This window comes from Salvelinus sp. IW2-2015, unplaced genomic scaffold, assembly GCF_002910315.2.
Source record: "Salvelinus sp. IW2-2015 unplaced genomic scaffold, ASM291031v2 Un_scaffold4251, whole genome shotgun sequence".
Lineage (NCBI taxonomy): Eukaryota > Metazoa > Chordata > Actinopteri > Salmoniformes > Salmonidae > Salvelinus > Salvelinus sp. IW2-2015.
Genome location: NW_019945522.1, coordinates 1 through 26,835, shown reverse-complemented (window position 1 = coordinate 26,835; position 26,835 = coordinate 1). Strand labels below are relative to the sequence as shown.

The 26,835-nt window shown below is 43.2% G+C and overlaps 1 long non-coding RNA gene and 1 pseudogene across 2 annotated transcripts; one reads left to right on the top strand and one right to left on the bottom strand.

The window, feature by feature from the left end:
- Positions 1-760: 760 nt before the first annotated feature.
- On the bottom strand, positions 761-11,172 carry LOC112077072 (glucoside xylosyltransferase 1-like; annotated as a pseudogene).
- Positions 11,173-14,091: 2,919 nt separating this feature from the next.
- On the top strand, positions 14,092-14,825 carry LOC112077074 (uncharacterized). 2 transcript variants are annotated; one of them, XR_011478014.1, is made up of 5 exons: positions 14,092-14,135; positions 14,270-14,323; positions 14,377-14,445; positions 14,508-14,546; positions 14,667-14,692. It is a non-coding gene; the product is annotated as an uncharacterized lncRNA (long non-coding RNA). The 2 variants fall into 2 exon arrangements; XR_011478013.1 differs by lacking the exons at positions 14,508-14,546; positions 14,667-14,692 and adding an exon at positions 14,753-14,825.
- Positions 14,826-26,835: the final 12,010 nt, after the last annotated feature.

The window sequence follows — 26,835 nt, the reverse complement described above, 5'->3', positions numbered from 1 at the left end:
ATGACAGGGTAAACTGATGACAGGGTGAGCTGATGACAGGGTAAACTGATGACAGGGTAAACTGATGACAGGGTAAACTGATGACAGGGTAAGCTGATGAATGGGGAAGCCCTTGTTACAAGTGTTGTTACCAGGTCCTAGTCTATTATCAACATGGTATTACATGTGGATTCAATGGTAATGGAACCTTAGATGCAGTTATATGTAACAAGGTCAGATTTTGTTTTAAATTATTAACATGGTAATTCACAGATTACTTTCAAACGTGTAATTACAAAACATTAGTTACATTGTGGAACAAGAATAACATCAGTAGTTACACATGTGGAATAACCTTCAGCAACTGAATGTGTAATTACACATGTGGAATAACCTTCAGCAACTGAATGTGTAATTACACATGCCTTGTTCCAATTGTGTAATAACTGATTCCATAACCACCCTATGCCGTGTAATGACATAGTAGTTCCATAGGTTTTACTATGTCATTAAGTTATTACTGTGTTAGCTACATAGTAATAGGGGAAACTTAATGTAAAGTGTTAAGAAGGTTGGTAATGTTTTAGAAGACTTTCAAGTATCACAGCCTTGTCCTTTCCTGCTGTTCTATTTTCCACCTCATGGTCTCTCCGTCCCTCTGTATTCTTCACCTTTTCTCATCCCTTCATCTCTATATAACTCTCAAGCTGCAGAATAATAGACAACCTCTTCTTGAGATAACCAAGGCTTCCACAGGACAAACTCGTTACCTTGTCAAACATTGAAAATAAATATGTTTATTTTAGATGGATAATAACACACACACGTACTTCCCTCTACTAGAACATTGACCAGCAGCACTAACTGCTTGAGGTCAGGTATTTATCTGAACCAGCTCCATCCAGAACCCCTGGCGAGAAATGAAATCAGTTATTTATGAGGATATAAAACTTAAGAGTTTTCAGGGAAGTAAAAACTAGCTGATAGAAAATATTGAATTTCTAACATTGTGCTCAAGCCCTCCCATTGTCTTCACCCCTGGGAAACAGGGTGTTACTTGGTACGTTTGACCACAAAAGGTCAATCAAAGTAATTGATAACCTCTTATAGATGAAGTGTAAATGAAGCTTTGTCACGTTATGAATCAGACTAACACCACAGTAGTAAAGGGATGGGTTACATACACAATGGCACTGCCTGGTTAGAGGGTTGGACTAGTAACCGAAAGGTTGCTGGATCGAATCCCCGAGCTGACAAGGTAAAAATATGTCGTTCTGCCCCTGAGCAAGACAGTTAACCCACTGTTCCCCAGTTGCCGAAGACCTGGATGTCGATTAAGGCAGCCCCCGCGCACCTCTCTGATTCAGAGGGGTTGGGTTAAATGCGGAAGACACATTCAGAGCACTACCATTCACCAGGGCCCATAGCACAGCCCATAGGAACCTGCTCAAAAGTAGTGCACTACATAGGGAATAGATGGACGCATGCATATATAAATGGGAAGGTGCATTACACTATAACACCATTCAATATAGTCAATGCCATGGCAGTAGAGACGGCGCCCTACAGCGTTATGTTACGGTCCATCAGTTCCAGTTTATGAGCAGCTCAAAGCAGAGACAGACTCCAGGGCCCCAGATGGCCAGGTCAGAGGGCATTTACTGTTATATTGACTGTGAGACGCAGCTACAGAAACATGCCATCAATCTAGCTCAAGTCCCTGACCTTTGCAGAATAAATGTAAAAGATGCTGAGTATCAGTGGAAATGTGATCATCTAATAAGGTTAGGAGTTTAGGAGTTTGTTCCATCGTTTGCTTGAAGTTGAGGTGATATGACATAATCAATGGAGACAATAGCCAAGCCGCATGCCAAGCACAAGTTCACAAGACTTATTAGGGCGATGGCAGGGAATATCAGGCATTAATATTGACATAGTGAATAGTTGTAAAATACTACCTCCACTACGTAGCTGTTAACTGTAGGGGCAATCATAAAGTATTTATACTTGTTTTATTGACACATTGACTCCCATCTAAACCGCACAGGCAGCACCCCATAACATTATTGCTGCATAGATTTTTGATGGCATACATTTTGTTAACTGTGTATATTTGTCCAACATTTAGTCATGAATCCCCCTCAATGTAATAGGTGAACCTGACAGTCTCTCCTCTAGTCCAGCTAACTGCTGTTCATGATGCAGAAATGCTGCCATCTGGTGGAAAGCTATCAAATTGTGTACTACTGGATTTCATTTAACAGAATACATTACTGTTGGTTAAGATACAGTGACAGATATATACAAAAAAGGTGAGTGCTACCTTTCTGGTACAAAATATACTGCATTTACCTGTTTACACATAAAAAAATCAAAGTAAACATTAGGAAGATATGTATTGTAAAAATGACTAAACATTTTCAAGATCATTCTATGACAGACAGAAGGAGGCTGTTTGTTTTGATGGTCAATGTTTCCAATATACATTCAACAGTGCAAAAAACTTTGGCATTAGCTATAAACAACACAAACTAATGTACAGAAGTAAGACAATCTGTCGTCTGGACAACAAATGAAAACTGACTGACTGCAGAGCAAAGTGGTTCTTCAAAGACAATGTTCAGCATGTTTTAAGGAGGGAATTGCCCATACCGTCAAAGTAATAAAGACTTTTATAAATGTCTGAAAAATATGTATGAAACAGATCAGTGCAGAAAGTATGGACGGCTTCTTCAATACAGCATCTAATAAAACCTTCACAAAGAAAATAACACACAAAGAGAAGTACTGGTTGGAACTATTTCTGAAGTAAACAAATTGACACAAAAACTAAAGAATGACAATAAACAACTGAAAACATCCAGAACTCACATTAATACGTATTTTGTTCCACTTATCTTAATATATAAAGGGGAACGACTGCCATTGAAAAAAGTGCATTTTTGATAAAGCAAACTCCAAAATAGCTTCGTGTCTGTGCCTTCCTCTTCTCCCACGGCACTATGCTCTTCACATTATGGCAGAAGGCTCAGAGTAGCTCTCTGTCAATAGGAGAGGTACCATTTAGCTTAGAAAGGCTGATTGAGTTTAGTCATGTTCTGCAGGCCGGATAAGACCATTGTGGCAAATTCTCCAATATGGATAGCAAGGCCTCTTGAATACAGCAGACAGCACTATTAAAGAAGAGCCTCATCAGCATTGGAAATGCCATATAGCCTACCGGTACTATACAGATGACTCTGACCAGAGAAACGCTGAACAAGATATCTGTAGTGATGACAGCGGTGTCATTCTTCACAACACCTATGCATCTCCAGCATATGAAGTCACAAACATCCATGTAGTCTCTCTCCCGAGTGGCGCAGCGGTCTAAGACACTGCATCTCAATGCTAGAGGCGTCACTACAGATCCTGGTTCAGCGGTCTAAGACACTGCATCTCAATGCTAGAGGCGTCACTACAAGATCCTGGTTCAGCGGTCTAAGACACTGCATCTCAATGCTAGAGGCGTCACTACAGATCCTGGTTCAGCGGTCTAAGACACTGCATCTCAATGCTAGAGGCGTCACTACAGATCCTGGTTCAGCGTTCTAAGACACTGCATCTCAATGCTAGAGGGGTCACTACAGATCCTGGTTCAGCGGTCTAAGACTGCATCTCAATGCTAGAGGCGTCACTACAGATCCTGGTTCAGCGGTCTAAGACACTGCATCTCAATGCTAGAGGCGTCACTACAGATCCTGGTTCAGCGGTCTAAAGACACTGCATCTCAATGCTAGAGGCGTCACTACAGATCCTGGTTCAGCGGTCTAAGACACTGCATCTCAATGCTAGAGGCGTCACTACAGATCCTGGTTCAGCGGTCTAAAGACACTGCATCTCAATGCTAGAGGCGTCACTACAGATCCCGGGCTGTATCACAACCGGCCGTGATCGGGAGTCCCATAGGGTGGTCCACAACTGGCCCAGCGTCGTCCCGGGTCAAGGGAGGGTTTGGCCGGGGTAGGCAGTCATTGTAAAATAAGAATTTTTTCTTAACTGACTTGCCTAGTTCAATAAAGATATATCAATAAATTCCTTCAGCCATGTAGCTGTAGAGACTGTAGGTGCCAAGTAGTCATGAACAGAAGACCACGAAATGGAACAAAGTAGGCACTAGCTCAACTTGTCCAATAAGAATGCCCATTTTAGTTTTGCTACAGTGGTGCTCAGTGTGCTCTAATGAACAGGACCCAGGCTACCATCTCTCTGACCATGACAACACTATAGGACAGCCTGGAGGCCCAGGACATCAGACTACTGTCCATGTGGACGCTGAGCATCTCTGTTGACGTTGGCCAGGCTGTGAGCCAGTCTCTTAGTAAACAGAACATGTGATTTACCACAGTATGAACGGGTCGTCTTRAWCAGCTCTTCTTCCAGTGGGACCAGCAGAGAGCTCACAAGATCCTCCCTAAATGAGTACTGAGAAATAGAACATGCTGTTATCAAACAGGCACTACATGTGAAGTCCACGGTTCTAGATATCTACTACAGCTGTGGCCAGAAACTCATTACGTTTTATTCATTTGGCAGAAGCTCTTATACAGAACGACTTACAATCAGCACAATTCACCATTTTACAATTCACATCATTGCATGCTTTTAATGTGTGATCAAATAGACGGGTAGTGAAACATGTTTTAATAGTTGTATAAAGCCTAAGAAAGACTTCCAACCTTTCTTGTCATTGGAATAAATGTCCATGAAGCTGCTGAGGTGTTGTAGAGCGATAAAAGCCTCAACATGGTTAAATCCCACCTTATTATCCTCCTCAGTCCAACTACAGATTACACAATCAGTCTTCTCCTCTTCCCAATAATGGAAGTACCTTTACAGCACACACAGGAAATCAAAGGGGATTACTATTTTACGTCCTCGTCTTTGGTTTAGTCCCTGATATTGGGTTAGTAAAAGTTAAGCCCCCCCCACCGGTCATAAAGCTCCATTTCCACTGTGTGTGTTGTTTTTATGAGGATGACGGAGCACTGTGTCAGTGGAGAGCCTCTGCATGTACCATCAGCACTAAAACTTTACTGCTCTTTCCTGGGCCTTGCTTTAACTGTGGCTTTAATACTCTCACATAGTATGTATCAGGTGTGTGTGTGTGTGTGTGTGTGTGTGTGTGTGTGTGTCAGATGTACTGAGAGGCAAGGACCAAATATTGCCCAGGCATCTTTCTGATGGAAGCTCGATCCTTAGTTATAGGAAAGCAATACAAACCTGGACATTGATGATGTCATTAAACAAATGCCCAGTGTAGTCGATATCATTAAAACAACTGATCAGTTAGAACAGATCCTTATGAGGAAATCTGTTTCACTCAACACTGACACTTGTGGAGATCTGCATAGAAGTGGTCTGGACGCACAAACAAACATTTCCTTACACACCTAATACACAATCAATGACAGACAATCAAGTTGTTTRCCCATSTGGAAACCCTGATCTGTGATCGTTTAGTTTACCTGTCGTATSYCATCGTAGACGGCCCAGAAGGCGGGCTGAAWTACTGCTCTGTGATTGTTTAGCCTACCTGTCGTTTGGCYTCGTAGATCTTTGATCGTTTAGCCTACCTGTCGTATGATGTCGTAGACTACACTGATCTGTGATCGCTTAGTTTACCTGTCGTATGGCGTCGTAGACTACACTGATCTGTGATCGCTTAGTTTACCTGTCGTATGGCGTCGTAGACTACACTGATCTGTGATCGCTTAGTTTACCTGTCGTATGGCGTCGTAGACTACACTGATCTGTGATCGCTTAGTTTACCTGTCATATGGCGTTGTAGACTACACTGATCTGTGATCACTCAGTTTACCTGTTGTATGGCGTCGTAGACTACACTGATCTGTGATCGCTTAGTTTACCTGTCGTATGGCGTCGTAGACTACACTGATCTGTGATCGTTTAGTTTACCTGTCGTATGGCGTCGTAGACTACACTGATCTGTGATCACTTAGTTACCTGTCGTATGGCGTCGTAGACTACACTGATCTGTGATCCTTAGTTTACCTGTCGTATGGCGTCGTAGACTACACTGATCTGTGATCGTTTAGTTTACCTGTCGTAGGCGTCGTAGACTACACTGATCTGTGATCGTTTAGTTTACCTGTCGTATGGCGTCGTAGACGGCCTGAAGGCAGGCTGTTTGAGGTCATGGTACACTCTCTTGTCCTGCAGGATAAAGACACCCTCCTCCTCCGCGGAGCCACATGTACTGCCGTAGATACAGTGGTCTGGACGGTAGTTCCAGTGGCAGGGGACTTCCAACAGACACTCTGGAGGGGGAGAGACAAGGGCTAGTTTAGAGGGGCACAAATCCAATACTTCTGGTTTTCTTATCGCCCTGGAGCTTGTTGATCATCTCGACACACACCTTATTACCAGGTAAACAATAAGGCAAGACAATACACTGCAGCCCTGCAGGCTGAAGCTGGATCCTGCCACAACTATTACATTTAAAAGGTTCATGTTTCTAATCAAATCTAATTTATTTGTCACGTGCCGAGTAAACAGGTTAGACTTTACAGTGAAAAAAAGCTTACTTACAAGCATATAACAACAATGCTTAAAAAAAAGTGTTAAGTAAAAATTCAAAATAAAAGTAACAAATATCAACTGCAGGTGTAAAATCATATGAATGGTGTGTTAACAGCTATGTGTTGAGAGTTGAGTCTCTCCAGGGTTGTGATGGAAGACGTGTCTACTATAAAAACCATATACACTGTCATGTGTCTCATCATGTGGTTAATAAGGAGGTACTGAGCTGTGAGTCTCACCAGGGTTGTGATGGAAGATGATGTTGAGCAGGTCCTGGTCTCCCCAGGTCATGTTTAGTTTATATTTCTGCAGCAGGGGCATCAGCAGCTCCTCCCACCTCAGACCCACTGACGTCATGTCATTCTGTCACACAGGACAGAGGGTGTGTTACATTGTGGAAAACGAGCTAAGTGCCTGTGCAAACATCTTTATTATGAGTTTTGTTTGTCATTCATTCAAAGGGATAAATTATTGTAGAAAATCTCGATTCTCCATCTCTGGATGACATTATATCTGACTGATTGAATGTGACCTCTGCTGTCGAAGTTTATACATCTGACATTTGCAATGGTGACCTCTGCTGGTCAAAGTTTAATTACCTTGAAGTATGTGGCCCTGATGCGTGTCATGTTCATGAGCATGACTCCAGAGTTGATGCCCGTCCTGCCATAGTAGGGGTGGCGGGCGAAGCGGCTGTACCAGGCGATGCGTGGCTCCTCGTGCTCGGCGCCATGGCGGCCAGCTGGGTAGCGTTGAAGTGAGCTAGCAGGGACCACAGAGCGTCTACAGGCTGGAGGAACAAGATGTCTGAGTCCACGTAGACTAGAGAATCACCTCCTTTAGGATGAGCTGGGGAACAGAAACAGAGGTTAGAGGCAGGAACAAGATGTCTGACTGACCTCCTTTAGGATCAACTGAAGACGAGAATCAGAAACAGAGGTTAGAGGCCAGGAACAAGATGTCTGACTGCACCTCCTTTAGGATCAACTGAAGACCAGAGAATCAGAAACAGAGGTTAGAGGCCAGGAACAAGATGTCTGAGTCCACCTCCTTTAGGATCAACTGAAGACCAGAGAGAATCAGAAACAGAGGTTAGAGGCCAGGAACAAGATGTCTGAGTCCACCTCTTTAGGATCAACTGAAGACCAGAGAGAATCAGAAACAGAGGTTAGAGGCCAGGAACAAGATGTCTGAGTCCACCTCCTTTAGGATCAACTGAAGACAAGAGAGAATCAGAAAGACAACCCATTAGCAGTGTACACATTTACAGTAACACATTTACAGTCACTCCAAGATATTATTTTGAGGCACTGGAAACCATCATCATGCTAATATTTAATTAAACAAAATAGAATTTCTCCAGCTATGAAACTCACAGGTAGGAAGAGTCTCTGAGAAGCACATGGTTTGAAGAGCTTCTTCCACTCTCCAGCATTCTCATGGGGGAAGGTGATGGGGTACAGAGTGTAGTTAAACCTGCAGCGGAAGGAACTTGGCCACGACTCTAACTAAACACAGAACAAAGCACCCAGACAAGTGTTATTACACAGAGGTTTTAAAAACAGGGAAATACTCAAACGTTTATAGACAAGATAACCTCGAGGCCACGCGTCAAACTCATTCCACGGAGGTCTGAGTGTCGGCAGGTTCACTCCTCCCTTGTACTTCAGGTCACGAATTAGTAAGGAACTCCCCWCACCTGGTTGTCTAGGGCTTAATTGAAAGGAAAAACCAAAAACCTGCAGAACCTGGGCCCTCCATGGAATGAGTTTTACACCSCTGGTCTAGGTTATACACMGAGTATACCAAACATTAGGAACACCTTCTTAATATTGAGTTTCACCCCCTTTTGCCCTCAGAACAGCCTCAATTCSTCAGGGCATGGACTCTACAAGGTGTCAAAAGCATTCCACAGGGAGGCTGGCTTCCCACAGTTGTGTCAAGTTGGCTGGATGTCCTTTAGGTGGTGGACCATACTTGATACACACAGGAAACTGTTGAGCATTTTTWWTTTWTMTATTTAACCTTCATTTAACTAGGCAAGTCAGTTATGAACAAATTGTTATTTTATAATGACAGCCTACCCTGGCCAAACCCTCCCCAAACCTGGACGACGCTGGGCCAATTGTGTGCCACCCTATGGGACTCCCGATCACAGTCGGTGTGATACAGCCTGGGATCGAACCAGGGTRTGTAGTGACACCTCTAGCACTGAGATGCAGTGCCTTAGACCACTGCGTCACTCGAGAGCCGTTAGCTCATCATATTAGCATTGCAGTTCTTAACACAAACCAGAACGCCTGGCACCTACTACCGTACCCAATTCAAAAGGCACTTCAATATTTTGTCTTGCCCACTCAACCTCGGAATTCCACACATACACAATTCATMTCTCAAGGCTTAAAAATCCTTCTTTAACCTGTCTCCTCACCTTCATCTACACTGATTAAAGTGGCTTTAACAGGTGACATCAACAAGGGATCATATCTTRCACCTGGATTCACCTGGTCAGTCTATGTCATGGAACGAGCAGGTGTTCATAGTGTTTCCTATTCTGTGTGTATCATGTACACTGGACCAAATGGGACTTTATTGAAGCCTATATGCTAGAGTTGTGATGRAGATGCTTTTACATTATCATAGTAGGGCATGTGATATTACAACGTCATTATCACAATCACATCTCATTACTACCACATTATTATGCCTCCAATCACAGGCTATAGGCCTAGCAGTGCATCCAGTCCAACTCACAGCTTCTAGAAAGCTGGCGTGCAGCTGGTCTTCAGCGAAGATGTGTAGGCACAGTGGTTTGATGCTGAGCATAACAGCAGACTTCAGCATGGTGAGAGTCTCCTCTAGTCTCTGTCCGCAGGCCACTACAGCCAGGTGCATGGCTGCAGCCGTCCTAGCAGGGCCCTCTGCTTTCCTCATGATGTACCTGCAAATAAAGACAAGTATGCTGGAGTTAAATCAAAGTTTGTTTCATTTAAAAGGTTAAAACCTTTGTAAATGGTTTGTGCCAGGTTCACCAACTGGTTCAGACACTACACTGGATGCTGTTCTGCTCTTCCAGACCTGGAGGAAGGCATGCTTGTAGACTTCTCTTGCCAGCCGAACAGCTCTTCCCTGTCATTCCCCTTCTCTCTCCCAACTTCCAAGTCTCATATTAAAGTCAATATTTGAGAGGGCCAGAGAGGATTTGAAAAGGCTATTCTTCTCCTCTCATCACACAGCAATCCAGATGCCTGTCACCACCAGCTAAACCGAATAGCCGACAGAGATCTCTTGCTTGACTGAAGAGAGACAAAGCAGTAAGGTTAGCATTTAAAAGTTGTTGTAGGAGAGAAGAGAAGGGGGTGTGTTCGTCTAGGCAACCTGATTATCTTGTTTGTCATTCACACTAGTTTGATGACTGTAACAAACTGTTAAAGGCCATAAGCACTCGTTTAATTGCACATCCTGTTGCTTAGCAACCAGCAGACACCACTGAAGTTGGCCAACAGAGATTTAACTTCCATTTCAACAACTGCAATCTGTTTTCCGATTATTATTATCCAGTGCTAATGCTTTTCTGGTGTAGACTACTGACTCATGCCCACATGTGTTTGTCTCAATACATCTGTAACTTGTATTTATTTTTTATTAACCTTTATTTAAATAGGAGAGTCAGTTAAGAATACATTCCTATTTACAATGACCTCAAAGGGTTGGTCAAAAGGGTGAAGGAAAACCAATCAGCTTTGAAAATAAATCGGTGTCACTCTTGACGTTGTGGAAATCTTTCAATAGTCAAGTCACGAAGAAATARATGTTATTGAATCTCCATACGCGCTAGTGAACCGAATTCGACCAGTCAAAATGCGTATGTTTCTTTATTACAGGTACATACATGCTATATTGAGCTTGTTTTGCTATATTTACATGTCTTTGCGAGCAGCAATTGATCCTAATGTAGTTGTTTGAGCTGGAACTGCAAGTACACAGTGTCCATGACCATAGTGAAAGTGGGAAGGATGCAAAAAGTTAGCCAGAGGAATTGTTACAATTCGTCTTGTCACTGTATATTTMTTTCACAAAGCGGCAACTTGATGAAAAACACGTTCACCTGATACRATTGTGGAGAACACATCTGTCAATGGTGCACATTCCAATACATTACTTGCAGAGGAAATATTTGTTCACCAAGCTAGTTATGCATTCATTTTGTTTGAAGCCTTTTGAAGTGTATTACAATCTAGCTATATAATAAGCAGTGTAACTATTACCTAGTGTACCAGTGTTGATCGCCTGGGCCTGTTTCGTCCGGCCCTCGCCTGGTTTCTTGTCCAATGTCGCTTCGCTGAGAGGCCGCGGCTCGATGGAGGAAAGTCTTCCCACCCAGTCCTCCCCCGACCGACAGATCTGAATAAAATAGTTTACTATACACGTACAAGGCCGAGAACACGGCAAACAACATGCACACGAMGAATGCACGAATGTAACGCCGCATTATTAAAAGTAAAAGCGCTTTCAAAACTCAAAGTCATGACACAGAACGAAGCTGGCTACCACCATTCACACTGCAGGCAAGACAATGTTCTGTGAGAACCATTGGGGGAAGGGAGGAGTATAAATAATAGTGAAGCCCTTCCCCGGTCTGTGTGTGACTCTGAGAAGTAGGCTACACAAATAGACTTTTCAAAACCACATTCATGAGGAAATATCAGAGCATCCTTCTGATATTACTGATATGTTTCAATTGTAAGCCTATAATAAACGGAACTGCATTGTATTTGATGTGGGTTCGAGGTTATCCACTAGATGGCGCTATCGGTATGTAAAAAGGCTGGCTTTTCATCTTTGGTAGCCACTGGAGTGGGCCAGACAAAGGATAGGTCTACTCTACCTACCGCGCCTTCAGAAAGTATTCACACCCCTTGACTTGGTCCACATTTTGTTGTGTTACAGCCTGAATTTAAATGGATTAAATAGAGATTTTGTGTCACTGGCCTACACACAATACCCCACAATGTCAAAGTGGAATTAAAAAAAATTAAAGCTAAAATGTCTTGAGTCAATAAGTATTCAACCACCCTGTTATGGCAAGCTTAAATAATTTCAGGAGTAAAAATGTGTTTAACAAGTCACCTAATAAGTTGCATGGACTCAGTCTGTGTGCAATAACAGTGTTTAACATGATTTTTGAATGACTACCTCATATCTGAACCCCACACATACAATGATCTGAAAGGTCCCTCAGTCGAGCAGTGAATCTCAAACACAGATTCAACCATAAAGACCAGGGAGGTTTTCCAATACCTCACAAAGAAGGGKACCTATTGGTAYATGGGTAAAAATAAAATAAATAAACAGAAATGTAATATCCCTGTGAGTATGGTGAAGTTAATCATTACACTTTGGATGGTGTATCAATACACCCAGTCACTACAAAGATGTAGGCATCCTTCCTAACTCAGTTGCCAGAGAGGAAGGAAGGTGATTCTAACATGTATTGACTCAGGGGGTTGAATACTTATCTAGATCGTTGACAATATATTTATTTTTTAATCCATTTTAATCCCACTTTGTAAAAAAATTAGGAAAAAGTCAAGGTTTGTGAATACTGTACATCATGCCAATWGTGTCAGTCAAACACTGTGGCTAGAATTGCTTTCACTACTTACCCATGATTGGTCATCAATGACCATCCAAACATACGTTCRCTAGAACCCTGGTTCATATCCAGGACAAGCCGTTAAAGTCTAGAACCCTGTTGTTATAGAAACATGGACAACAGACAGAAAGCACAACTCTTTTCCAATACATAATGCCATTATTTATATCTTTCTTTATAGACATTGAACCATGTAACCAACCAAGTTGTCCATACATTTCTAAACAGAAAAGCTTGGTAGAAACAAAACAAATGATAGAAAATGTAACAGTGAATGTTGTGATACAGTATGATCAATCATTTGAGGTGGTGTTAAAACGGACACAATTCAAAAACAGACGTTGTTTTGAAGAATATTTTCTCATGAATGATAAAACCACACCAGGTCCCGGCTGATGTGAGTCAATGACAATACAATTCAGTCTCCAACACATTCAATCAATAAATGACACTTTACAACTGAGAGACAAGTACCAAAAGAGAGCCTATAGGTTTTCCATCCTCTCCACATGTGCCTCATGTTTTCTCCCATAATGCAACACAAACTGAAGAACTCTGAACCATAATCATCATGTCACGACAGTTCTCATTGGACAGGAGGTTGAAAGTTCCGATGTTGACATGGATACTAACACTGACGTGATGTTATAACATTAAAAAACAGAGCTGTACAATAGGCTAAGATCAGCTAAATGTAATGACATTACTTCATGTTTAGAACACAGGTTTCAAAAAATAGTTTTTAAAAGTCAGTTAAATTGACCTAAAGTTAATCAGAGAAATTTCATTAAAACAAGACTTCAGATTGTGGTGTTTTTTTTGTCCAAAAGCAAACCACAACTCAAGGTTGGTAGTCAAGGCAAATCCCAAATTCTAAGGGTGGTAGTCTAGTTAGTTGCTAGCTATAACCTGTAGCTGCTAAATGTGTTGATCTAGCTATAACCTGTAGCTGCTAAATGTGTTGATCTAGCTATAACCGTTGCTGCTATAGTGGGATCTTAGCATATAACCTGTAGTGTAAATTGTGTGATCTAGCTATAACCTGTAGCTGCTAAATGTGTTGATCTAGCTTATAACCTGTAGCTGCTCAAATTGTGTTGATTCAGCTATACCTGTAGCTCTAAATGTGTTGATCTAGCTAGTAAACTGTCAGCTGCTAAATTGTGTTGATCTAGCTGTAACTGTAGCTGCTAAATGTGTTGATCTAGCATATAACCTGTATGCTGTAAATGTGTTGATTTGCCTGTAAACCTTAGCTGCTAAATGTGTTGATCTAGGCTGTAACCTGTAGCTGCTAAATGTGTTGATCTAGCTGTAACCTGTAGCTAGTACTTACAGTAAATGTGCCAGTCCAGAGATAACATTACATATCAGAGTTGAGGAAAGAGGAGTGAGGTTAGAGTGGCCTATGTTAGCCATGAGTAGTCATACCCAAGGTCTAGGGGTCGGGGGTCCAGGCCAAGTCTAGGTTGGGGGTCCAGGCCAAGGTCTAGGGGTCGGGGGTCCAGGCCAAGGTCTAGGGGTTGGGGGTCCAGGCAAGGTCTAGGGGTTTGGGGATCCAGGGCAAGGTCTAGGGGTTGGGGATCTCAGGGCAGTCTAGGGTTGGGGGTCCAGGCCAAGGTCTAGGGGTTGGGGGTTCCAGGGCCCAAGGTCTTAGGGGTTGGGGATCCAGGCCAAGGTCTAGGGGTTAAGATCCAGGCCAAGGTCTATGGGGTCGAGGATCCAGGCCAAGGTCTAGGGGTCGAGGATTCCAGGCCAAGGTCTAGGGTCTAGAGATCAGGCAAGGTCTAGGGGTCGGGGTCCAGGCCAAGGTCTAGGGGTCGGGGTCCAGGCCAAGTCTAGGGGTCGGGGGTCCAGGCCAAGGTCTAGGGGTACGGGGGTCCAGGCCAAGGTCTTAGGGTCGGGGGTCCAGGCCAAGGTCTAGGGGTCGGGGGTCCAGGCCAGGTCTAGGGGTCGGGGGTCCAGGGCCAAGGTCTAGGGGTCGGGGGTCCAGGCCAAGGTCTAGGGGTCGGGGATCAGGGCCAAGGTCTAGGGGTCGGGTGTCCAGGCAAGGTCTAGTGGTTCGGGATCCAGGCCAAGGTCTAGGGGTTCGGGGTCCAGGCCAAGGTCTAGGGTTGGGACACAGGCAAGGTCTAGTGGGTTGGGGATCCAGGCCCAAGGTCTAGGGGTTGGGGATCCAGGCCAAGGTCTAGGGGTTGGGGATCCAGGGCAAGGTCTAGGGGCTCGGGGTGTCCAGGCCAACGGTCTTAGGGGTCGGGTGTCTCAGGCAAAGTTAGGGGTCGGGATCCAGGGCAAGGTCTAGGTCTAGGGGTCGGGGATCCAGGCCAAGGTCCTAGGTCTAGGGGTTGGGGATCCAGGCCAAGTTCTAGGGGTTGGGATGATCCTGGGGCAAGTCTAGGGTTGGGGATCCAGGGCAAGGTACTATGGCTCGAGTGGGTTCCAGGCCAAGGTCTAGGGGTCGGGTGTCCAGTGCAATAGGTCTTAGGGCTCGGGGATCCAGGCCAAGGTCTAGGTCTATGGGGTCGGGGATCGCAGGCCAAGGTCTAGGTCTAGGGGTTGGGGATCCAGGCCAAGTCTAGGGGTTTGGGATCCAGGGCAAGGTCTAGGGGTCGGATGTCTGAGGGTTCTGTTGGGCTAGGAGTTTGGTGGTTCAGGGCCTTCCAACTTGGAAGGGGGGGGGGGGGGGGTTGGGTCTGGGGTTCCAATTTGGGGTGGTCTAGTGGGATCTTTGTCTCCGACTAAGAAGCCCTCTCCTCGGGTGAAGATGACCGTGAGACCCCTCTTCTTCAGTGTTGTTGTCTGAGCTGGAGCCTACTGTGGTGTTCTGCAGACACAGACACAGTGCTGTGGAGGGTCATGTGTAGTAGGGGGTGGTGTGCGTGGTGGTGTGGTGGAGGAGGGGGGAGGTTTGCTTTTCTCCTTAAAAGGTCTGTGATGATTGACAGTCCATGGTCTCCCAACCTGTGACCTCTAGGTGCTGAGCGCTGCTCCTGTCAATGTTTTTTAACCTGGGCCTGAGGGAGGGAGAGGAGGGCAGGTGGATGTTTATAGCCTTTGTACAGAGAGAGAGAGAGATAGGGGTAACACCACACAAACTGGAGCGCTTATGAAATATGTGGAACCATTATACAGTTGAAGTCGGAAGTTTACACTATACCCTTAGCCAAGTATCATTTAAACTCAGTTTTTCACAATTCCTGACATTTAATCCTTGTAAAAATTTCTCCTGTCTTAGGTCAGTTAGGTCACCACTTTATTTTAAGAATGTGAAATGTCAGAATAATAGTTAGAGAGAATGATTTATTTCAGCTTTAATTTCTTCCTCACATTCCCAGTGGGTCAGCTGTTTTAACATACACTCAACTAGTATTTGGTAGGCTATTTTGTAACTTTGGGTCAAATGTTTAGTGGTAGCTCTTCCAATAAATTGGGTTGTAATTTTTGGCCCATTCCTCCTGACAGAGCTGGTTGTTTGATACTGAGTTCGGGTTTTGTAGGCCTCTTGTCGCACATGCTTTTTCTAGTTCTGTCCACAATTTTCTATGGATTTGAGGTAGCGTGCTTTATGTTATGGCCACCTCCAATACTTACCTTGATTTTGTTGTCCTTATAGGCCATTTTGCCACAACTTTGGAAGGTATGCTTGGGGTTCAATTGTCCATTTGTGAAGACCCATTTGCGACCAAGCTTTACTCGTTCCTGGGCTGAGTTCTTGAGATGTTGGCTTTTAATATTCCACTCATTTTCCTCACTTCTCATGATGCTATTCTTTTTGTGAAGGCTGCACCAGTCCTTCCTGCAGCCAAAGCAACAGTTTCTATTTGTTTAATCACGACCCGAGGACATTTTCTCCATAAGTACGATTCTTTGACCCCATGTTGCAATTGCCAAAACCGTAGTTGTTCGCTTCCTTTTAATTGGCGGGTTTTGGAGCAGTGGTGCTTCTTCCTTGCTACAGCTGGCCTTTTCAGCGTCTATGTCAATTTATAGGACTTGTTTTACTGTGGATTATAGATATTTTTTGTACCTTGTTTTCTCCAGCATCTTCACAAGGTCTGCTGTTTGTTCCTGGGATTGATTTGCACTTTTCGCACCCAAAGTCCGTCATCTCTAGGAGACGTTTCATCTCCTTCAGCGAGCGGTATGACGCTGCTTTGGTCCCATGGTGTTTATATACTTGTAGTATTTGTTTTGTATTTTAGAGACCGTGGTGTCCTTCAGGCATTTGGAAATTGCTTCCAAGGAATGGAACCATATGAACTTTGTGGAGGTCCCATCAATTCTTTCTCTTGGTAGTCTGGCTGATTTCCTTTGATTTTCCCTTGATGCCAAATGCTGCAAAGTTGGCACTGAATTTTGAAGGTCAAGGCTAGGTCCTTGAAATACATCTCACAGGTTATCACTCTCCAATTGCTTTCAAATTATTGTCAATTAGCCTTATCATGATAGCTTCCTAAAGTCCACTGTACCTCACTTTTCTGGAATTTTTCCATAGCTGTTTTTAAAGCCACTAGTCATCAAATCTATAATGATATTTATAGTCCTCTTCTTACTCAGTCTGATTATTATCAATAGTGTGCTGTTTACAGAAACCCCAGCCTGAAACCCCAAACAGCAAGCATATGCAGGTGTAGAGTCAATCTTAGTGTATTAAAACTTCTGACCCACTGGACATTGTGATAATGTGATTTTTTTTTTTTTCAGTTATTAAGAATAAGTGTCTTGTAACAATTTTTTTTTAAATTAATTGTGGTCATGCACAAAGTAGCATGTCTAACCGACTTGCCAAAACTATAGTTGTAAATAAGTACATTTGTGGATTAAAGTTAATGATTGCCACCCCTCCTCATATCGTTATGATCAGCTGTGTATGATATCGTGCTGAACTCAGTATTCGAGAAAGGCTGCTATCATCACTCTTGTAGTCTAGCAGTGATTGCTATTTCGTTGCTTACTTCTGATCTGGACTGCGTTACTACTCCTGTACTGATTAGATCATAGACTAGGGTATGTTGTGTAATTTCCCATACTAATACCTGGATGAGGCTACATCATAAAACATCATGTCGTCTGTGCTGATGGTTGATATCGTGTATCGTACTCAACTGTAACTAGATAACTCTCATATCAGTATTTCTCAAGCTCAGGAGTTATAGTGCTATAGCTTACTCTACGCTATCTGGCAGGTCTCTAATGCTGTACTTACTCACAGCGCAGATTCAGTATAGAGCTTCGTTTCGTTAATGTACCAAGTTACTGGTAGAATTCAGTGTTGCTTAGATTACCTTGTAGTCTCTAGTAGCGTATGTACTTGATCTATGTGGACTTACTAACTATAACTGAGACGGATTCTCATTTTAATCGCTATGATACAGTGCAGGCTTGCTTAGCTTCGACACTACTCCAGTTACATCGTGACGCGTTCAATCATCATCTGTCAGTCGCATGGTTTCGATGTGGTGTACCAGTGAACTTGGACGTGATCTAATCACACTATATCTGATAAGCTTCTCAGCAGAGTTTCTATGCTTGAATAACCCTATCAGATGTACTTGTGAGTGACTACTACTAAACACTATCATGCTGACTACTACTACTGATCACACTAGGTCTCGTCCTTGATACTTTCTTACCACAGCCGTACTATTCGTTATGACTCCAGTACTGGCGGTACTTCTTTATTGTTTGGCTCCGATGCAACCTTGATGCTACTGTATGCTCTAATCATTACTAGTGCATATGCGTTACTACTATCTATCGTACGTTCTCACTAACGTGCAGACGATTGTTGTCTATAGTACTCGCACAGATAACTGTGAGCGGGTCTTTTACTTTACTTAGTGAGTCCAGTGCTGGATCTGTACTTACTTGATGTTACCAGTCACTGTTCGTCTCTTACTTTGACTAGTCCAGTCACCATGAGCTTGTTGTTGCTACAGTAACTGAGACTAAGGTCTTCTTAATTCTGTATAGTCTAGACTATTGGTTGTTGTTGTTCACGCTACTGGTCACGGTCATTCTTATCTCTGTGAGTCTAGCATCGTATGATTTCGTTGTGACTCAGTACTGGAGGATCCTCTACATCGCGCTCGTGTAGTCAGTGTCAGGTATCGTATAGTTGAGTGCATCGTACTCTCGATACATCTGAGCTGGATCTCTACTTTATACTCCTAGATTACCACGTCAGGCAGGTGTATGTGCTTGTATAACCTCTCAGACCTTACCATCGGTATCCTGTCTATCTTGTAGTATACAGCATTAGTATGATCTCGTGTTGTACTCTAGTAATTGTGAGGATACTGGATTCTCTAATACTCATAGCCTCCATACGTTCTCACGTTACATGAGTTAGTATGCCATTGCTATCTAATGATTACGTGGAGGTCCTTAGGTCTTCATCTTCTACTGTAGATACTATAATAATGCTATCTGTTATATTTGCTTAACCATACTGACGCATAGGTTCTACTATTCCTTATACTAGTTCAGTCAGCATGTGTATGTTTGTTCTGATGCTCGCTAGACTATCTGGAGGCCTATCTATAATTCATTCGATTTAAGTCTCAGCTGATTTAGCTATGTGATTCTGCTAACAAGCTACTGGAGGTTATACTCTTATCTCCTTGTAGTCAATGCCAAGGTTGCTTGATATGTTAACTAACGCTTTACTAAGACACTAGGTTACCTCGCTTATCTCTACTATTACGTATCTAGAAGTGCGTATCAGTGTGTCGTATTCAGTACTTCGCGCAGGTCTCTAACTGTATTAGATCAGCATAGAGTCTATTAAGTTTGACTTAGATTACACTACTAAACACTATTCAAACCTACTACTAATTCACTACTATCCTACTCCTACTATCATAATTGTTTCCACTTGCTGCTGAGGACTCCTGTTCATCTTGATGTCAGCGATGGTACTGATTTAGTCATGACTACTCCAGTTACATTGCGACGTAGTTCTATAATCTCACTGTACTAATCAGGCTACGCTGATTGTCATGTGATCTCTGCTACTACATGTACCTGTACGGTAAACTAACATTGCGATGTCTCTCGTGATCTAGTCGTGAGACTCACTGCTGAATGAACCATCTGGGAATGGCGCATACTTGTTAAATTGACACGTTCTCTCATTCTGATGTGTGCTGGTGATACAATATATTACTTGACAAGAACTCTAGCTATACTCACTACCGTGATCTATTTGCACGTGAACAACACTATCTGTGTGTAATTAGACTTGATCGTACTGTATCTCATCATCTACTATCATTACTCACACTATATATCCGTCAACTATTCACTCACGGTAGTTCGTGACTTACAAGACCACCTTCACGATTCTATTGGCGATATACTACTAAAAATTTACAGCCTTACTTCTACAATGGATACATATATTTTTTCCCTTCATCAATCTTCATACAATACCCCATAATGACAAAGTGAAAACAGGTTTTTAGAAATTTGTTGCAAATGTATAAAATAAAAAACTTAAATATTTTATTTACATAAGTATCAGGACCATTTGCTATGCGATTCGAAATTTGAGCTCTGGTTCTCCTTTTTCCATTGGATGAGTCCTTGATGTTTCTAACAACTTGATTAGCGTACCACATTTGGTAAAATGTATTGATTGGACACATAATTTTGGAAAGTACAACACACTGCTCTATATAGGTCCCATAGTTTGACAATGCCATGTCAGAGCAAACAAGCCATGACGATCGAAGGAATTGTCCATACGAGCTCCGAGACAGGATTGTGTCGAGGCACAATCTGGGACGGGTACTCAAAAAAATTCTGCAGTATTGAAGGTCCCCAAGAACACAGTGGCCTCATCATTTCTTAAATGAACTAAGTTTTGGAACCACCGAGACTCTTCTCTAGAGTGGCCCGCCCCGGCACAAACTGAGCCAATCAAGGGGAGAGGGCCTTTTGGTAGGCGAAGTGACCAAGAACCCGATGGTTAACTCTTGGGAGACCTTCCGACAAGGGAAAGGGGGATACCTAGTCAGTTTTACACTGAATGCATTCAACTGAAATGTGTCTTCCGCATTTAACCCAACCCCTCTGAATCAGAGAGATGCGGGGGGCTGCCATAATCAACATCCACGGCCCAGGGAACCATCTCTGCAGCACTCCACCAATCAGGCCTTTATGGTAGAGTGGCCAGACGGAAGCCACTCCTCAGTAAAAGGCAGATGACAGTCCTGCTTGGAAAAAACCATCTGTTCTGATGAAACCAAGATTGAACTATTTGGCCTGAATGCCAAGCGTCACGTCTGGAGGAAACCTGGCACCATCCCTACGGTGAAGCATGGTGGTGGCAGCATCATGCTGTGGGGATGTTTTTCAGCAGCAGGAACTTGGAGACGAGGGAAAGATGAACGGAGCAAAGTACAGAGAGATCCTTGATTAAAACCTGCTCAGGACCTCTGCCTGGGGTAAAGGGTCATCTTCCAAAAGGACAATGACTCTGAGAGCACAGCCTAGACAACGTGGCTTCGGGACAAGTCTCTGAATGTCCTTGAGTGGCCCAGCCAGAGCCTGGACTTGAACCCGATCGAACATCTCTGAAGAAACGTGAAAAGAGCTGGTCAGCGACGCTCCCCATCCAACCTGACAGAGTTTGAGAGGATCTGCAGATAAGAATGGGAGAAACTCCCCAAATACAGGTGTGCCAAGCTTGTAGTGTCATACCCAAGAAGACTCGAGGCTGTAATCGCTGCCAAAGATGCTTCAACAAAGTACTGAGTAAAGGGTCTGAATACTTATGTAAATATGATATTTAAGTTTTGTATTTTTAATACATTTGCAAAAATATCTAAAAAGCTGTTTTTGCTTTGTCATTGTGGGGTATTGTATGTAGATTGATGAGGGAACAAACGATTTAATCAATTTTAGAAWAAGGCTGTAGCGTAACAAAATGTGGAAAAGGTCAAGGGGTCTGAATACTTTCCAAATGCACTATAGTATAAAGTATGTGTGTGTGTGTGTTGTCCAATGATTGTGTGTGTTCTCTTGCAGTTGGAGATTCACCTTTTACCTTCTTGCTTTCATTGCTGGCCTAGCTGCCCTCATTGACGTGAGTACTGCTGTTTCACCTTTGACCTTTAACTCTCGCCTGTCTCCTAGCTAATCTCCCTGCACCAACATTGGTCAATCGTGTCATCTGACTTCTGTCATAACTCATTGTTTAAAGTGACCTCTGTCATGACTCATAGTTTAAACTTTAGATCCTAGTTAAACCATTGATGGGAGAAACAGAGCCTGTTCACTGACAGCATTAATGTGTTACAGGATACTAAGATAGAATAGAAGCCTTGTCAACAACAGTGCTGGTTATATCAGGGACAACTGAGTATCCAAAACAAATGTTATACAATTTGATCTTTTTCTAACATGATTAATAAAGAACTTACAAATGACACTGGAAGATAATTATAAAGACACATTAATATATAGAGGGAAAGAGGGTGTGAAAAKGATTTATCACTTCTTCTGTTTCAATGCTGTATTTCTCTTTGACTGAAGTTAGAACTCTCCGATTTATGTATAACTCTCTCCCTCTCTCAGAAACCCTGGCTGTATGACTTTAAGGAGATGTGGCAGGGCTTCCCTATTCTGGTATGTCCCTCTGGTTATTGACGAGTGGTAACATTGTAACATAGGAAAGTCATTGGAAGGCATAAATCATAATCAATCATATCATGTTATGTGTATTACAGTGTTGACTGTGGTTCAGAAGCATATTATGGCAGATATCAATTATGTTATTGCATATTATCGTTGCCTCTCGTCTCTCCTCTCCTCTCTCCCCCCATCATCTCATCCCCTATCCCTCCATCTTTCATCAATTCCTCTCCTCCCACCCATCCTCATCAATTCTCTTCCATCCCGCATCTCTCATCAATTTCCCTCCATCTTCTCATCAATTTCCCTCCATCCCCTCATCTACTTTCCCTCCATCCCTCCATCTATTTTCCTCTATCCCTCATCTATTTCCTCTATCCCTCATCATTTTCTCCCCTCCATCCCTCACTATTTCTCCCTCCAATCCTGATCTACTTTCCCCTCCATCCCTCAGACTATTCTCCTCCATCCTCATCTATTCTCCCTCCATCCCTCAATGCTCTAATTTCTCCCTCCTACACCTATCTAATTTCTCCACTAACCAATGGTCCCTCAGCTATCTAGCTAGAAACTTAGCCTCCCTCATCTATTCTCTTATTTCCTCCATCCCTCATCATTTCGCCTCCATCCCTTATCAATACATTTCCCCATCCCTCATGCTATTCCCTCCAATCCCTCATCAATTTCCTCCATCTTTCAATCAATTTCCTCCATCCCCTCATCTATTTCCCTCCATCATCTCCTCATCTCATACTATCCCTCATCCCTACTCCTCCTATTTCCCTCATCTACTCTCATTCCTCGCATCCTCCATCTATTTCTCCCTCCATCACCTTCTATTTCCCTCCATCCCCTATCTATTTTCCCTCCATCCCTCATCTAATTTCTCCCTCCATCCCTCATCTATTTCTCCCTCCTCCCTCAAGCTATTTCTCCTCCATCCCTCATCTATTTTCTCCCTCCATCCCTCATCTTTCCCATCTTCAATTCCTCCATCCCTTATCTAATTTCCCCTCCATCCCTCATCTATTTCCCGTCCCATCCCTCATCAATTTCCGCTCCATCCCTCATACTAATTTTCCTCATATCCCTCATCTATTTCCCTCCATCCCTCATGCTATTTCCCTCCCATGCCCTCATCTATTTCCCTCCATCCTCCATCTATTTCCCTCCATTCCCTCATCTATTCTCCTCCATCCCACATCTATTTCCCTCTATCCCTCACTATTTCCCTCTATCCCTCATCTATTTTCCCCTATCCTATCAATTTCCCTCCATGCCTCATCTATTTCCCTCCATCCCTCATCTAATTCCTCCATCCTCATTATTATCCCCTCCATCTCTCATCCTAGTTCTTTCTCCATCCCCAATCTTTTCAATCTCTCCCCCAGACTGCTCCTGCCGTCTCAGTATGGTACTATATGATAGAGCTGGTTTCTACGTCTCGTCTAATCTTCAAGTGTGCGTCAGACGTCAAACGTAAAAGTAAGTGTGTCATCCGTGCCCTGCTCTAGAAACACTATGCTGTAACAATCAAGTATATAGTATAGCAAATGAACCACTAAAATGGTGTACAGAATCCCTTTACCTTACAGTCCTAAAATTTCAACTATTAAAAGAGTCAATCAATTACAGCACGCAAGATCACCGCCGAAGATCTCCAATAACATGAGGAGAGTGCAGTTTAAAGATCAGGGATAGTGGTTAACCAAGCCTGCACACTCTGTTAGCTACAAGTGATTCATTGAAACGCAGTAAGACAAGTCCTTTCGATCCCTCTCCTCAGCTGTTTGCCATGGTGTTGCCCCTGGCTCTGACGATCCAGGGGTTACTGGTCATGACACTGATGTATAGTGTCAGTGGTGTAAAGGAGACTAGGGGCCAGGGGGCAACTGCAGGAGGTGGACATTAGACTGATATGACGTGTTTATGTGGGCTGGGAGCCGGAGGTTAAAGGGGAAGTTTGTCAGTTGGACCCTCTACTCACTTAGGTGTCAGGTCAGTACAACAGTGTTTTGCCTGCTAATACACCTGATGGCCCTCTGCGCATGATTTAACTATAGTGCTGTGTGTGTGTGTGGTGTGTGCATGCGTGCAGGTGGTGTGAAGGATCAGAATGTTTATCATGTTATCCAAGTGTAACAAAACACAAACTCTAACCTCTCTTCTCTCCCTCTCTGCATTCTCTCTTTCCCTCCTTCTCTCCCTCCCTTCCTTCTCTGTTAGGGACTTTAAGAGGCAGATGGTTCACCATATGGCCACCAACTTCCTCATCAGTTTCTCTGGGTGTTCAACCTAAATCAGATGCGGGCACGCTCATCATGCTGCCTGCACACTCTCCGACTATTTACTGGAGGACTACCACATTACAGGAGAGCTGGGTCACCAACATAACATGATAATAATATCCATGCACATGATACGATAATAAAACACAATAATATCTATGGTGATTTAGTATTGCCTGTATTATCACCAATACAAACTTACTAGTTAGCACATGTGGTTCTGTAGGTTGGGCGGTCACAAGGGGAATCACCCACAAGAAAGTTCCATTTATTTGATAAACCAGGAATGGACCAAGTACTTACTGAATATTGAGAATAGTGGAGTATCGAGAGAGTTAGTACTTGCCACCTTGTGTGGAAGACTATGACTTACAATTATTTTCTAAAACAACAACAACCTTTTCCTCTCTCCCTCTCTCTACTCTGATAGTCCGCTAAGATATTTCATTTTTCTATGTTTCGGATGGAGAATACACCAGTAACTACGTCTTCATTCTCTTCGCTGCAGTCTCATCTCACTAGATCTATATCTCCCCTTCCTAGTGAGAGACACCTGACATCCCACCACACACCAAATGATCTGTCTCTCTCACACCCATTCTGATTGTTTTCATTATGTTTACCTTTATTTAACTAGGACAAGTCAGTTTAACAACAAATTCTGATTAGCATCACTAAATGTCTGTTATTGTCTGTTGGTTGTTACGATGTTATTTCACATCTCTTGCCTCCCCCTCTCCTTCTCTCTCATCAGCATCATTTATTCTACGTACACTTAATCCAATGACTATGTTACTCTCCTTCTTCTGGATACTACTTCCTGAATTTCCTTATGATGGTGCCTGCAGTGTCTCCATATCTTCTGGCCATCCTCATTCTGCGTATGGCCGTCCGCTTTCCTGCAGCAGCGAATGTATGTACACAATCACTGTCACACACGACCCCTGACAACACTGCACAACTGCTGACAACAACGCAACACACACTACACCCTGACTGGGAACAGCGTGGGGAGAGAAGCTGGGAGAGGAGGGTGGTGGTCGGGATGAGAGACTGGGACGAGGAGGGGTGGGTGGAGGAGAGAGACTGAGGAGAGGAGGGGGGGTGGAGGAGAGAGACTCGGGAGAGAGTGCGTTAGGAGCAGAGCTAGGTGGAGGAGAGGCGGTGGAGGAAGGGTAGAGAAGATCTGGAAAGTGGGGGAGGAGGAGATGGGAGAGAGGGGTGGGTGGTAGGAGAGAGACTAAGGAGAGGCAGGGTGGGTGGAGAGAGAGACTGGGAAGAGGAGGGGTGGGTGGAGGAAGAGAGACCTAGGAGTAGGAGGGGTGGGTGGACGGAAGAACTGGGAGAGGAGGGGTGGGTGGAGGAAGAGAGACTGGGAGAGGAGGGGGGTGGAGGAGAGAAGACTGGGACGAGGAGGGTTGGTGCTGGAGGAAGAGAAAGTTATTCAGAAATCACAGCGTTGATAATGGTGGGCAATAGGAGACACACAGCTGATAAAGACAGAGATCTTCTGGTTTGGGTTCAGTTTGCGGAAAGGAAAACGTAATGTCTCTTGGACGGATGACATGTTTCTAAACACAACCTCTTGCTTACTCTTCAGAGCAAGATCGGTTGGAGGACGAGAGAGCGCGCATCAAAAGACAAGAAGACAGAACGAGTCGAGGGAGGGATAGGAGTGAGGCGGGTGGAGATAGAAAGCGCGGCATGCAGAATGGTCACGCGCGCTCAACAACACGCCCCGAGGCAAAGACTGTGAGTATATTGAAGACAGTAGTGGAAGTAATGGAGAGTAGTAGAAGAAATCGACATCCCTCACTTTGCAGCCAAGTGGGAGAGTCGAGCGAGAGAGAGGGACGAGTGCCGAAGGATGAGTGGTAGGGGCCGGTGTGGAAATGGATGAAGGAGAAGGAAAGGCATTCCTAAAGCTGAGAAACTACAGGTAAGACCTGTGCCCTGTGGTTTAGATAACACTGTACTACATTATGAACACTCAATACACACACACAATTTTGGATATACTACAATTGAATTGGCATGGACCTGTTATTATAGTCCATTTAATAAACACACAACACACAACACCACATGGGTAGGCGTAATTCTTCACTGAAACGTAAAAACAAATTACATTAGTAATTTTACACAAAATGTCCTCTTTGAATAACTGAAGGATTAGGATCTATATGTATCTAATTTCATATTCAGTATCTTCTTTGACAGATATTATGCATTCTAGCCAACATTTTCACCAGAAAATCTCATCGTTTTTGAAGTCCAAAAAAGTTATAGACATCAATATTTATAATATTTTTTTTAAACCATGTGCTTTCCCCTAATGAAAATGCCTGAGTTTAACATAACACTGAAAATACAAATATTTTTAAAATGACAATTATTATAAAATATAAAATTCCAGAACCTGTTTTTCCAATTCTGTGAGCTCTTAGCTGTTTTTAAAGGACTACTCTAGATGATCGCCATCATGGGTGAAGATATTTATTAAAAACAGGAGTTTTAATGGGAACTTGAAAAAATGTAAATGAGACATATCACAGACACTGCTGTATGTAATAAATATTATAGTTTAAATGTAAACATTCACTAGTAAACCAATTTTTATAAATTTTATGGACAACAACTAACAGCAACATATTTTGTTTTATTTAAACTAAGTTAGGTTTTCTAAAGAAG